The following is a 13,674-nucleotide window of genomic DNA, read 5'->3' on the forward strand; positions in this document are numbered from 1 at the left end:
ATGAGTTATACACAAGGCAGAAGGATGATGAAGGAAGAAATAGAGGTCAGACATTGACCTAATCCACAGATTTGTGCTCTTCGTCAGAAATGAGGCAAACAGGAAATGAATCCTAATCTGAACACTGTGTTAAAAAGCCTGATAAACCGAGATGAACTTCATTAAAATTATTCAACAGAAAAGATGTCAGATATTAACAGAATTATCTGTCTGCTTCACTGACAGGGGCTCTCTGCATTACTCTTTTTGTAAAAAATATACCTTCATGACTAGATCTGAAGTTCAGATGTAAACATTTTCGGCTTGTAGAGTGCACCAGATATACATAGGTAAAGAAACTAAGGCAAAATTAAGCGAGTAACATGTAAATATTCCTTTGGCGCAAAGAACTGTAGGAGAAGTCTGACCAATAAATGGAGAAAATAACATTCAGACTCACTTTGAATTTCTTTAAACCAATCACAGCTGTCTAGGATGGTGATAAAATGCATCTTTGGTGCCCAAACTAGTGTTGGAATCTTTGGTCATCAGTCATGCTAAATGTCCCAAAAAATACCAAATATTAAAAACATATCCTTTCAAAAACTGAACCTTTAAAAAGGCAAACGTGGATCCATGTAACCAGGCAATAACTTTTGTGTATCAGACAAAAGAATGGGTAACTGAATTGGAGAATACAGTATACTGCATGTTTTGCAAGAATACAGCCTGAAGATCATCAACACAGTCTAAAGAAATCTAATAAAAATAGTCATTGTTAATACTAGAACTCCCGGAACTACAAAAATTTGTCAAGGCTGTAAGGCTGAAGTCCCCCACGGCTCATCAACATCTCATCAATTAGGTAAATTAGCACAGCTAACGTTTTCCTGGAAGAACCACACCCCTTCAGCACGCTCAAAATGTCTGGTCAGCAAAAGTCCGTCAAGTGTTTGACAAAGAGAAAGAGTCTAAGCTAACGCTATCTTTTCCTGATCCTAGTAACATATGTGTTTTGGGCATAAACTGAACAGATAGTGAAATCAAAACTGTAGCAACATTGTGACATACCACCCCAGAGAGACATTAACTTTTTAAAATTACATCCACCACCCTGCCAATTTCTTCAAGCAAACTTTGCACATCATATTGTTTCCTATAGAGCCATGGGTCGTACATGGGCAAGCAACCATATTCTTTAAATCACTGAAGTACAAGTCGGGTTTTATTGGGAGATGCTTCACTTTTTCAAACTTACACAAAAATTTCAAGGAAATACAGTAAAAGTCAAATATCCATTTAAAAGGGAGACAAACGCTAAGACTGATTTATGGTATTAATGTGTCACCTGAGTGGTTTATCACGTCTGTGTTAGTGATGTACACAGACCTGTATCTACTATCTGTATCTATTATCTACTAGCTCGTGCTTATTTTAACTTGCTTTATTTGTGTATTACTCTATTTTTATACTTATTCTACTTTTATACGTACTATTTAGGGGGCTTGCACAGGGGTTGGGGTAACTAATTTCATCCCATCCCATGTTTAACTTGTGTTGGAATGATAATAAAGAATCCTTGAATCCTATTGAGACTCAACCTGTGGGTCCAGCCAGCAAAACCATCCAGAGACTCTCCTCCGAGTTCTCACTGGTTCCTCCCTTTTAAGATGGCCATCAGACCCCATTTCCTGATCTATAATTCACACAGCCAACTTCCCTCTCTCCACACACAGACATGCACACACACATGCTCTCCCTCAGGCCAGCACACACCTCAGTACAACACAGAAGCATGCATGGTTAATACATCAAACCCAAGACATCAATCATATTTCAAAAGCATGTTTTTCTTTGGCATTTCCAGAATAATGTGATAGATATTACACAGAGAATTATTTTGAAGTAAATTTAGAGGAAGAAACATCCCTCAGTTTGCTTTGTAAATATTGAAAATAATGAACTGGAGCCCAGATGCACATGGACACTCCTTTTCTATTCTCCCCCATCATTAGTGTGTTGATAACCGTTTCAAAGATGGAGCAAAGTGCTTTCGGATCCACATTATCTTTTAATCATAGACTTTAGTTGATGTGGGCCTGTGAGTAATTCTATCTGTGATTCATTTAGCCTTTTCTGTTCTCAACTCTACGTGCAGGGCAGTCTGTTTGATCAGTGCAATCTAGTAGTCACAGAGTAAAGAAGCAAGTGTAAAACTACAAGAGCCAAACTGCCAGACAACAGGCTTATTAAAGGAAATGAGCACATGAGGGAGCATATGAGGACTAGTTAATAAAAGAAACAAGAGGCTCAGTTATGTCTGTTTCAAATATATCAGTCTTTATTGAAGGTAGAGACAGAAATGAAATATAGGTGCTGGAATTATAGAATATGGTATGCATCTTCACTGCTATGTAATTGGGCTACTTTGCTTGTCTTGGCTTTTAAAATTTGAAATATAGCTAGCCCAACTCCACATTACAAGTTTCGTAAGAGAAAGTGTGAATAGAGGGATGCGAATGTTTAAAATTCTCAGTAGATCGTAAATGGTTTTGCAAATAATCTAAAATTGGTCACTATTTACACTCTAGGGGGCTGAGTTATGACGAGGGCAAAACTGCTGCGCTATTTAACATTTGCTGCGCAGTTTTGCTCTGGTTATGTTTCTACGATTAGCGCCTGATCTATTAAGACTGCTCCTGTTATCATTTGCGGAGCAAACAGCAGTATTTAAATGAGGATTTAGCGGCGCTGTTTGCTCTGTCATGTAAGGTTCTGGAGAGCAAGGAAACCGCAAACGCAAAATTAACTTTTATCCGATAGAAGTTGAGACAAATAAAGGAGACAAATAAAAATATTGCGGAAGTCGAGGAAAAAAATCTAAATGTCACCAGAAATGCTGCAATATAGTTTCATATTCAAGTTCAATTTATTTATAAGGCACACTAACAACAACCTTTAGGAACCAAGGTATTGTACATATAAAAACATGCAAGGAACAAATAAGAAATAATAAAGGTTTAAAAGCTATAAAGAAATAATAATAATAATAAAAAAAATAATAATAATAATAATAATAAAAGACAGGCATGATAAAGTCTTTAAACTTATCCAGCAATTCTAATATTGCAACGCTGGATCGTCTCCACAATCCTCTTCTCTGGCATTCTAAATATATTAATATAATAGAAAAAAATGCATTATCTTAGTCGCCTTTCATGGTGTCTGTGCCTCCTCCTTAAAATTATTACTGCAGCCATTGCGCGTATACTGTTGTGCCAATTAGCACCTGCTTTTCAGAAACGCTATTTTTAGAGCAAACATAAACACCGCAAACTATTTGCGGGCTACATGAATCCCACTGCTGCGCAAACCAGATTTATTTGCATAGTCTCCTCCCACTAATGTGCACTTTCTGGCCGGAACGCCCATAATGCATATGCAGTAGCTTCAGAAACGCAAAGTGGAGAGCGGCGCAGTTTTGCCAGGATAACTGACGCAGTTCCATGTTTGCGGCTTTGATAGATAAGCTTGGGCCGATTTTAGCGGAGCAAAGCCGTCTGCACCTGTTTTAGTACACGCAAAGCGTTAATAGATCAGGGCCTAGGTCTTTACAATACTTTACATACTAGGTCAACTTTACATGGAAAAACTGTTTGTCTTACAACTTAAATGGATATTTGCTGGTTTTCATGCATGCATTGCATTGCATGCATAGTTCTCCACTGAGACCTATGCATGCAACTTAATGGAAAGCAAACCAGTGTGAATGTAAAGTCATTTGCTTCAGCATATTTCCTGTAAATCAGAGAATATGGGCAACCAGTGCCAGATATTAATGTATTTAAGTCATACATAGGGCAACAAATTAATTTCTTATTATAGGTTCTTCTGCATAAGTTCCCATGAAAAAAACACTCAAACCTTCCACCTAGTTTCATGAAATTTTTTTTGTAATCTTGTTGACAAACAGGCACTGAAAAAATAAACCACTAATGAAAGTGACTCATCATCATTACCACAGTCTGAGAGCAAATTAGCACCATTATATCATAAGTCATGAAACCACAGTGTGAGAGGATTAGCCTGAGAAAGAATGAATGGACCTAAATAATTTGGAAACCTTAATAATTTCTCTAGTGTGTGCTTGTAAAGGAACTTTAAGTGGAAAGAATGGGACGAGAGCAAGTCCGACCTGACCTCAGGGTCAGGATCAGCTACTCTGGAGAAGAATAATATCCTGTTTATGACAGGAAACAAAGAGAAATGTGGTTTGGATTTTGAAGCTTTCTAGTTTTTACAGTTAGCATATGCCATGAAAATAAACACTTGAATCCAAAACAATTATTCCTTTTTTTTTTTTTAATTATACTCCAAGTTATACATTTTATTTCTGGTTTTTCAACATGCTGTGCAGATACCCATATCTTATTAGAAAGTAATAGAGAGCAAAGTCCATGCAAATAGCAGTTATGCAAACTTGGGGAGGACCAGGTGCTGCTTTTTGTGCCTGCAAGGCAACAGCTGCACTTTAAACTAAGGACAGGTGGCAAAAACTATACGGCAAAACTGTATATGTAAGTGTTTTAGCGGCCTGAGAGCATAACATGCACATCCATCAATCAACATGTTAGCACAAGGCGGTTAAAAACGATGCCCCAAGGCCTTTCTTTTATTATTGGAGAATACTTTCACTGTCAGGAATGTAACAATGGCAAAACATATTATAAGAGGGTGGATGGCTGCGTTTAAATGTTTGGTGTTTGTTAATCTTGGCTAGCTTTTGAATTTAATTATATTTGCAGAACAATAAAATAAGAGGGAGAAAATGACAAACAACAAAAATAATGTTACTTTAAATTAAAATTCATCTATTTTCCATAGTTATATAAGGTTAATTTGTACTTTCTTTCTTCTTTTTCCTCAAGGTAATTTTCTTTGTGCAGCATTATCAGATTCTTCAACAAGGGTCCTAGCAAATGCAGCCGCTTTGCCAACTTTGCTGCAGTTTAACCCAAGATAACATGCTGCTGGGTTTAGTTAGCCACATCTGTCTTCATGACTCACATTGTGGTCTAGTCAAAGCTGTGGCAACCCTCTTAACAGACATCTAGTATCACTCATCATTTAATGCTTGTGGGTATTTTGTCATAATCCAGGGATTGCAGTGCGTTGATATAGTTTTCTTTTTTTAAGTTTGTATTTTTTAAACAAACATAAATATATTAAAAATGATTTCCAAAGGCAAGCAAATATCTTCAGTTTTAGTACTTCTCATGACTGAAAAGCAAAGGACAAAAAAGGTGAACTGAAGGAGGAAAACAATGTCTTTCTTTTTCACACTTCTTGCCAACGCCTACATTTATTTCCAATACATTATACATGCATTGCTGACTAACAGGAGTTGGAACCATGGGTGTAGCTGACTCCAAAGAAATGTCCCTCCCTCCCACCGCTCCTGCCGTGCCAGCATGGCAACAGTTGGTTAACCAATGGCAACAGCATCCTCAGATCCAAACAACGACCTCGCTTTGAGGGTATGTTGTTCCTAGAACTGAATGAGGGATGCAGGAAGTAGGAGGGGGTGGAGGCAGCACGGGATGATTGGGGGAAAGGTCTCTGTTTGTGTGTCCCCCCCAAAAAAAGAGGACAGAGAAAGGGCGTGTTTGCCCCCTTTGCCTTCCCCTCCTACGCCATGTCATCCCAAGTTGTTTCCAGAAAAGAGACAGCTAGCCCGAGAGCTACCCAGCAACCATGCAGGCAGACAGAAACAGAGACAGACAGCGAGAAGGGGTGGAGGGGGAACACAGGGTCATGCCAGTGTCAATGTGACGAACATTCTGGTGACTTTCTGGTGCTTAGTCATAAATAAAAACACCAAAAAGGAATGAGCAGTCTTGGTTCTCCATCTTTTAATATTTGAATAAAATAGCTGCCTTTGAAACAGTGGCTACGGACAAAGAAAGACTGTTTGAATGGCATCAAAAGGAAATTTTGAATTTGTAATAATTTATTCTGAGGAAGAAATAAGGAAACCCTTGGCTCTCTTCAGCAGAAATAACTTGTGTGGGTTTTCTTGTTCTGACTCTCAAATCCTTCACATCTAAGTGGGACTCAAATCTGGGCTTTGACTTGCCTATTACTGAACCATTCTGTGATTGAAAATCATTCGGTTTCACTTCCATGGAATAACTTGCAGGAGGATGTCCAATCCTGGATTCAGAAATGCAACCCTAAAACATAATATTTCCACCAAATTTCTTTTCATAATGAGATACCTTATGTACACTTAGTTTATGCTGTTACTGTGACAAAAAAGATCCATCTTTTATTAGTCTTTCTTTTAAAAAGTTAAATTTAAGTTTAACTCTATATTTTAATATAAACAGCAATGGCTTTTTCCTTATTTCTCACATGACGCATGGTCCAATATAAGTATGTGCAGTTATATCTGACTGCAGACATGCAGAGCTATACGCTTCAATAGTTCCCTGTTCTTGAAGACTTTTTGCTTCAACTGGTCTACTTTGGGGTCAAATTTACTGTGGCAACCTAGCAGTGAAATTATTTATTTCCTTATTCCTTGACAGACTCATAAATATCAACCATACTCTACCATATAAGAACCAGGGGTAGTCACCCTGACATACTATAGCCCTTAGTAAAGTCATGAATTCAATGTTTCATCATCACCATTTCAGTATTTTTGAAGCTAAATCACAGAAGGGACTCTTGAAACTCGATTTGATAAAAGTATGAATTTAGGCCTTGTTTAGTCTTAATTGAAGCATCATTTTAAAGATAATGAGCAGCGCAATGCCTAGATAAAGTGAGTCTAGCTGATGACACCACAAGGAGGAAAAGTTGAGATGAATTGATTATTTTTTCCCCTTCAGCTTGATTTGTTTTTGTTTTTTATGGAAGCGAAGAGATGATTTTATGCAAGTGCTTACCCAGTTTACTACCACTTTTATTTTCTTAGTACTGAAAGGTGTTTACTTTTCAGATCTGTTTGTAATGTTACCACAAGATTAAACAGAAATGAGAAAATCACACTGAACAGAAAGCAAATAATATCTTGACATAGACAATTTTGTGCGCCATTCACTTAAGAGTTTCTCTTTGTTTGTTTTTTACATTATTACTCTGTGTTAATTTTCACTAAAGTGTCCTATGATATGCAAACTTGGTCATTTTAGAGGTTTAAGTGATTCAACAACCTATGTTCCTGCTGTGGGAAATTCTTGTCGCCTAGGTAGGCTATTCCATTTCACGAATGGTAAGCGGACTTCGAAGTGTGCCCTGAATTGGGACACAGTGATAGGAACACTACATGTTCAGGTCTTAAAGTTTTATATGTATCACATCATTTCACATGAACTCTACCTGACTAAAAGTAATGGCCCACGTTTATATACTAGACAAGTAGATACATGTATGTATCACACATTCACTTGTGATACAATGCAGCTGTTGCACCTGGCATGTCATCCATATAAGAATGTTCTAATAATTTTGATGAATCTGCATCCTGATTATGATTGTATGTTTTAAAGATGTGGTAAATCTGTTTTTAATAAGTAAATCAAAATATCAAATTAACATTTGGCTGTTAGTTAATTAATACAAGCTGGAAGCTTGGCCCATTTTGACCTTTTCCAGGCAATTCAAGCTCAAATACTTTGGATGACAGGAAGGAAGCAGAAAAAAAAAAGCCTATAACACAGAATGAAAGAGAAAAGAGGGGGCAGAAACAGTGGGAGAGACATGAGAGATCACAACAGATTAAAGCAGGATCTTTCAGGGGGAGGAATAAACACAGCAGGATGGATGAAAGAAAAGATTTAAAACAAAAAAAGAGTGGGTGAGGAAAGGTGAGAGGAAGCCAAAATTCCTATGCATCATCACCTGCTCCAAAACTCATGATGACCACAGTGTTCAGCAAGCTTGTGACAACCAGCTCTGCTGAGACTGACAGGCAGCATAATGTGTCCTGCAGTTTTGCTTGGTTTGGTGTCACGCCCACAGCGAAACCACCAACAATCTGTTGGCTATGAGTAACTAACCGCCAACAGCCACATGCCATCACAGCTTTTACAATTAAACATATCACAAATCTTTCAAATGAATGCTTAAAAAATATTTAAAATATTTAAAGCAGTGATCACAGTTTAAAAAAACTTGAAATGTTTATTTTTGCACACACAAGTAAAATAGCGGCACACTCCAAGTGCTGTCCCGGTTGGCGGAATAATCACCAATGTCTAGACAGAGGACGTCACAAAGACTAAAGGTCACCAAAACACAGAAACAGCCTCTGGCTTATCACTACATCAGCTCTTTCATTAGATTGTTTGAAAATGTCGGCAGCATCTTGAACAATTGAAACCTCTACTAACAAAGCTGATGTTGATACCCAGAGAAATATTGATTAAAGATTATGCAAAGTCAAAACAGAAGAAAAAGAATCCCAATAAGGCTTTTTAATTAGCCAGTTCTGGCCATTAAATAAACATATTGCTATAAAAACTGATTAACCAATTCATGATTTCATTCTTCTCAGAGATTTCTCCAAAAATAAAGAGAGAAAAATGCTTGCATTTCTAATAAAATGTGAAATATACAGTAAAACCTCTTACCTGGGGGGGTGGGTCCAGTTTTATTGTCTGCAAAGACGGAACAAGGGGGGCAGCAAGGCAGCGGCTTCTGCAGAAACAGAGGAAGAAAGGGGGGAAATAGATGAGCCACAAAAAGAAGAACGAATGGGAATCATAGGGGCAGCGCCACTCAGACAGAGATGGTTGACGCTTTTTCGCCGGCAAGCACACTGCTGCAGCTTACACACTCCCCTCCTACAAACACACCAACCCAACCGGCACGCTGACTTGCATCCCCTTCAGCCGCACACACACATTCACACATAGACAGGGCGGCTGAAGCCAATCTCTGCATTGCTTTGGGGAGGGGTGGAAATGGGGGGTTGGGGAAGGGAAGGTTCTGCCATGTCTGAGAAAAAGAAATGTGTGTATGTTTGCTCGTCAGCCCCATTAATTCATGTTTGAAAGGGATATGAAGCTCATCCAGCCTCGAGGGAATTGAGTTCCATGATAAAATATCATCTCTTCCCAAGAGATTTCCAGAAGAGTATTCCATTCCCCTGTCTGTGCTGATCTCAGCCGCTCTTTTGCTCAAAGACACTGACATTATGAATGCTTGAAACATTCAGACATCACAGCGAATGTGGCATGAGTATCTGTAAGTGTGTGTGTAAAGGAGGGGTGCGGGGCTTGCCCCATGCTGAATAATTACTCTGTCCTGGTGCTCATTTGCAGGCATAGCCTAATGCTGCAGCAGCACTGAAACAAAGGCAAGGAGGGGGAACAAGGGTGAAAAAGAGGGTCTTACTGCAGAGGTTGGACTAACCAAGAAAAAAAACATATAACCCAGAAGCAATGAAAGGCTAAAATTCCCTGTTCATTACACCAACCTCAAACCACATGAAATAAAATATATTTCTAGTGCAGAGACTCACAATGGTCCCACTGTAGCTTTCCATCACCTGCACCACTAGAGATGTCAAAGTGAATAAATGCAGGCGTTATAAACAGAGTAAAGGAGCTTAAAGAATGAGGGAGTGCAAATGTACAAAATGGTTTTGGTTTATGAAAAAATGCATATTATTGGTTCCAAATTTGACTTTTTCCATAGTAACAATGATAGAGGGAGATAAAGTACCTTTAAAGTTTTGACATTTTTAGTTACCGATCTCAAGCTCTTTGCTAAAAGCAGTCATGTCATCAGAAAAGAATTTCTTATGTTTTAAAGGCCATTTAATGCTTGTATCACATCCAATCCCACAAGGGTCCACAGCCCACTCTGTGAGGAACCTAAAATATGAGACCATGCAACAGTAATGCAGGACACCTTGCAGGACCAGCTTGGGATGTAATGTGGCTGTTAAATTAGCTGTATTAGTGGCAGCTTTCATAAACTGCTGAAAATGCTCTAGCCAAAAAGCGCAAAGTCATAGAGATGTGAGGTTCTTGTATTTGAAAATTCTGACTGTAGTAGACAGTGGGCTGACACCATGACTCAGTGTTGTTCACAACTGATGACAAAAGACTGTGGCCTTGCTGAGAAAGATTTTGTAGCTCTGCATTTAATCTTTCCTCTAGCTTAAAGCTGCTTTCTGCTTGTGCTACTCAATATTAGCAAAAATAAATTCTATATACAATACACAGCTCAGGAAGCCTATTGTGTCTCCAGCATTAAAATGTCTAAAAAATTTAACATTAATTTTATGTAAGTATCATTAGTTCTTTTTGTAGCGGTATGTAACAGCTAGCTTCACTAATATTAGAAATCAGTGACTTACCCCAGTTCTCTGCTAATATATGCTTTAGCTTAGCAAGCCATGTTTGCAGCTTAATTGTTTTAGTTAAGCTATAGAGCTTTGACAAGTTCCTGTGCAAGCATGAATGAAGCTAACGAAAAAGTTAGCTTAAACAAGTTACCAACATTTAAGAAGACAAGAAGAAGAAAAAAAAAACAAAACACAGCACTAAAATTAAATTGTATTCATTAGCCATGCAGGACTATAACGTCAAATTAATATAATTTACTATATTACATAGGAACTTGTAAAACTTGTAAACTTTATGCTAACACATGTCCCAGAACACCCTCATAAGCTTATTTCACCTACTGACAAGTATAAATAAGCTAACACCGACATATTGTAGGCATTAAATACCAAAAAATAAATAAATAAATAAGTAAAAATACTATTGGATATTTTTGTAAAAATGCAAACCCAAGAACAATGCCTAAAAGTAAAATTAGTATTGTTGCAGGTGTTAACATCAGCATCAGATTGTTTAAAGCTATCTTAAAACAAACCAGAAGCCCAGATTGGCATGATGAGACTCTAGCACATGATTGCCAAACCTCAGAGAGACCATTGAGGTTGATGTCAGACTGAATCATACCATTAGGTTCCCAAAACCATTTGAAAATTAAAGGGAAGGAAAGACAAGAGTAAGTCTGGACTACTCTTTCCATGTTTTAAGGAGGCAGAAAGAGTCGTCAGTGTGGTACCATAATTAACCTGTCAATGTTGAGGACTGGATCAAGTTTAAAGAAAGCAAATAAGACATTTAAAATGGCAGCAGAAGAATAATCTTGATGTCAAAAGAAATTCAGTTTTTGTTGTTTTTTGTGTTTATAAAGTCTAAACAACAGGGGGAAATACATGATAAGAAAAAAGGATGTTGGCACAGAGAGGAGGAAGATGGACAGTAAGATTCAAAGCTCTGCTCTTTCAGTGCCTTCACAGTGGCTTCTAGCCAAAGTCAGACACTACAGGACTGACTAGCATATAGCCATAAACGTCTAATCTCCCAGAGAGCAGATGCTGGCTGTGCTAACACCAATCTGCCAGAACAGAACTATCAACAGAAACGATGGCAAGCATACACATGATTTTGTTCAGCCTGTGTTTTTGCAGGACATATGGATAGTAATAAACCTTTCTGAAGTGTAAACAGGCCTCATTGGTGCAGGAGTTCTCTGTGTTTTTAAGTATTTTTAACATGTGGTGCAGGTTGTAAATCCATAGTCATAGCAGAAAGTTTCATCTTATAATCCAGAATTAAATGGTAGGTCAAGCTCATTGCTGTATTTGCAATGGGTTGATAAATGACATGGCTGTTCCCCAACTCAATTTGATCAGGATTAATGGATCATCCTCTGTGTAATATGCATGAGATTTCAGAAAATTTATTGAGATGTTCCAAATCAACAACCAGAATAAAAATCTGTGAGGCGATGCTTTTCTTTCATGCCAAGTTTATTGTCTCAATGACAGCACACAATAATATGAACAAGAAACCAATCTTTGTCAAGACTAATAGACATGTTTATTATTTGGCCACAAACATGAAGCAGTTCTCTCTTGGGCTAGAGAGAGCTGTTACCAGTGTCCTGAAAACACCTGCTGTTTTGGAAGCTGAAAACCACACATGGACACACACACGGGAGCCCAGTATTAGCCGTAATGTAGGCTGCCCTCTAAGCAAATCACTACAGTGTGAAGGGCAACAAATTAAGCATCATCTGCCTTTGCTAAAGGATAAACAGGTGCTGACTAATACTGTATTTTATGTATATCTAGACTGGCTGATGTATCGTTATATCTAAAAAGCTGCCTGCTGAGCTGTCACAGAATCAGACCTCTTATGAAAGCATGACTCATGCGTTTTAAAAACAGCAGAATTAGCACAAGCTGAACGGGCAAATTCATGAGAGGTTTTGTGAGGACAAAGAAATTGTGGGTTTAGTGGGTCGTAAGTCTTTACAGCTGTGATTTTCTATGTAGAAACCGAGTAGTTTCGATAGATTATGAAAGATTAAAGTGAGTGCCTCTGGATAATAAAAACTGTGTTGATCATAAGGTAATGATAAAGCACTTAAATGAGCTAAATGGTAAAAACAATATCAACACATAATCAATAATTCCCAAAGAAATGTTATTCGGTAGGCTGAAAGATGATTCATGATAATAAATTAACATTTGGTACACTAAAAGCTGTGAAATTTGTGTCACGGATCAATAAATGACACACAGCAGAAGCAAAAATATCCAACTTTCAGTCCTTTGTTATAATCAAAAGTATAACTCTAAATGAATTTTTGGCAAATTCCTTGATATAATGAACTTCAACTCAGAAGATTTACTATCTTGCAATTAGTATCCAGGTCCAAGAATTGTTTCTTTTGGCCCAAAATGAAAGAAAATACATCTCCTTGTTGTTGTTTTTTTTTAAAGCTAAGTAAATTGGATTTAAGACCATGGAGATCTAATTACCCAGATCCACAATGATCTGTTGTCTGTTCAGAAGTTGACAGCGACTAATCTGTGTCAGAGACTCAGTCAGTTCTATAATAGTCTGATGTCTTGTCATCTTTATTAGATTAATTCTCTTCCTATGATAAAAGATCAGTTTAATCCAATGGTCAAAAGGCTTTTTACACTAAATTTAATTTTAATTAGCAAATTGGATCATCCAAAGTCAAAGCCAATAACTGTTGTTTAGTTTTAGGATTGACATCAGAAGTCACATTTAAGGAGCTGAACCACTTCATATTAAGAACAAAACGCAAACTACAATCACTTTATGCTCAAACCGCCGATTATTTCACAGCCACAAGTCACTAAAATGTTTTCCTTGAAGTGACATATCCAAAAGTATTTTAAGTTCATTTTTCATAAAGGCAATAAATAGACGCTGTTTGATTTTCTGATATTGTGCCATTACTTCTATGAGTATGAAGGCTTACACAGGCAGTTCCCAACTCCACTTTGCTACACTCAGAGCAGAATAATGAACAAGCTGAACTCTTGTCTGTGAATATTTTAAGGAAACCAACTGTTTATTTTATTATATTTACACAATTACCCTCTGAAAAGCACGACTGTAACAGTTCGTGAAAAGCCCTTCGACCAAAAACAGCTTTTCTTGTGTGCAGTTACTGCCAAGAGCAAATACAGTAACAACAGGTCTATTTGCCAAGTGTGGGTGTTGCACCATCTCAATGGCCGGCTGGCCATTCATGACAAAATTGCAAAAACTACTAACAGAAATGCTTAAACATGTCCTTTGCCCATGTTGTTTAACTGATAGACTGCCACTGGAT

The 13,674-nt window shown here is 37.7% G+C and overlaps 1 protein-coding gene across 6 annotated transcripts in view; it reads right to left on the minus strand.

Moving 5' to 3' along the window:
- Positions 1-13,674, minus strand: part of LOC121635451 (microtubule-associated protein 2-like) — a 69,199-nt gene that overhangs the window by 34,846 nt on the left and 20,679 nt on the right. For 2 of the 6 annotated variants that reach the window (XM_041978596.1, XM_041978592.1), the window contains exon 1: positions 8,619-8,861. The gene's annotated coding sequence lies outside the window, so the exon portion shown is untranslated. Of the gene's footprint in view, positions 1-8,618; positions 8,863-13,674 lie in introns of those variants that run through there. The other 4 variants (XM_041978591.1, XM_041978594.1, XM_041978595.1 and 1 more) reach the window with 4 other exon arrangements.

This window comes from Melanotaenia boesemani, chromosome 24 (genome assembly GCF_017639745.1).
Source record: "Melanotaenia boesemani isolate fMelBoe1 chromosome 24, fMelBoe1.pri, whole genome shotgun sequence".
In the NCBI taxonomy this organism is placed as follows: domain Eukaryota; kingdom Metazoa; phylum Chordata; class Actinopteri; order Atheriniformes; family Melanotaeniidae; genus Melanotaenia; species Melanotaenia boesemani.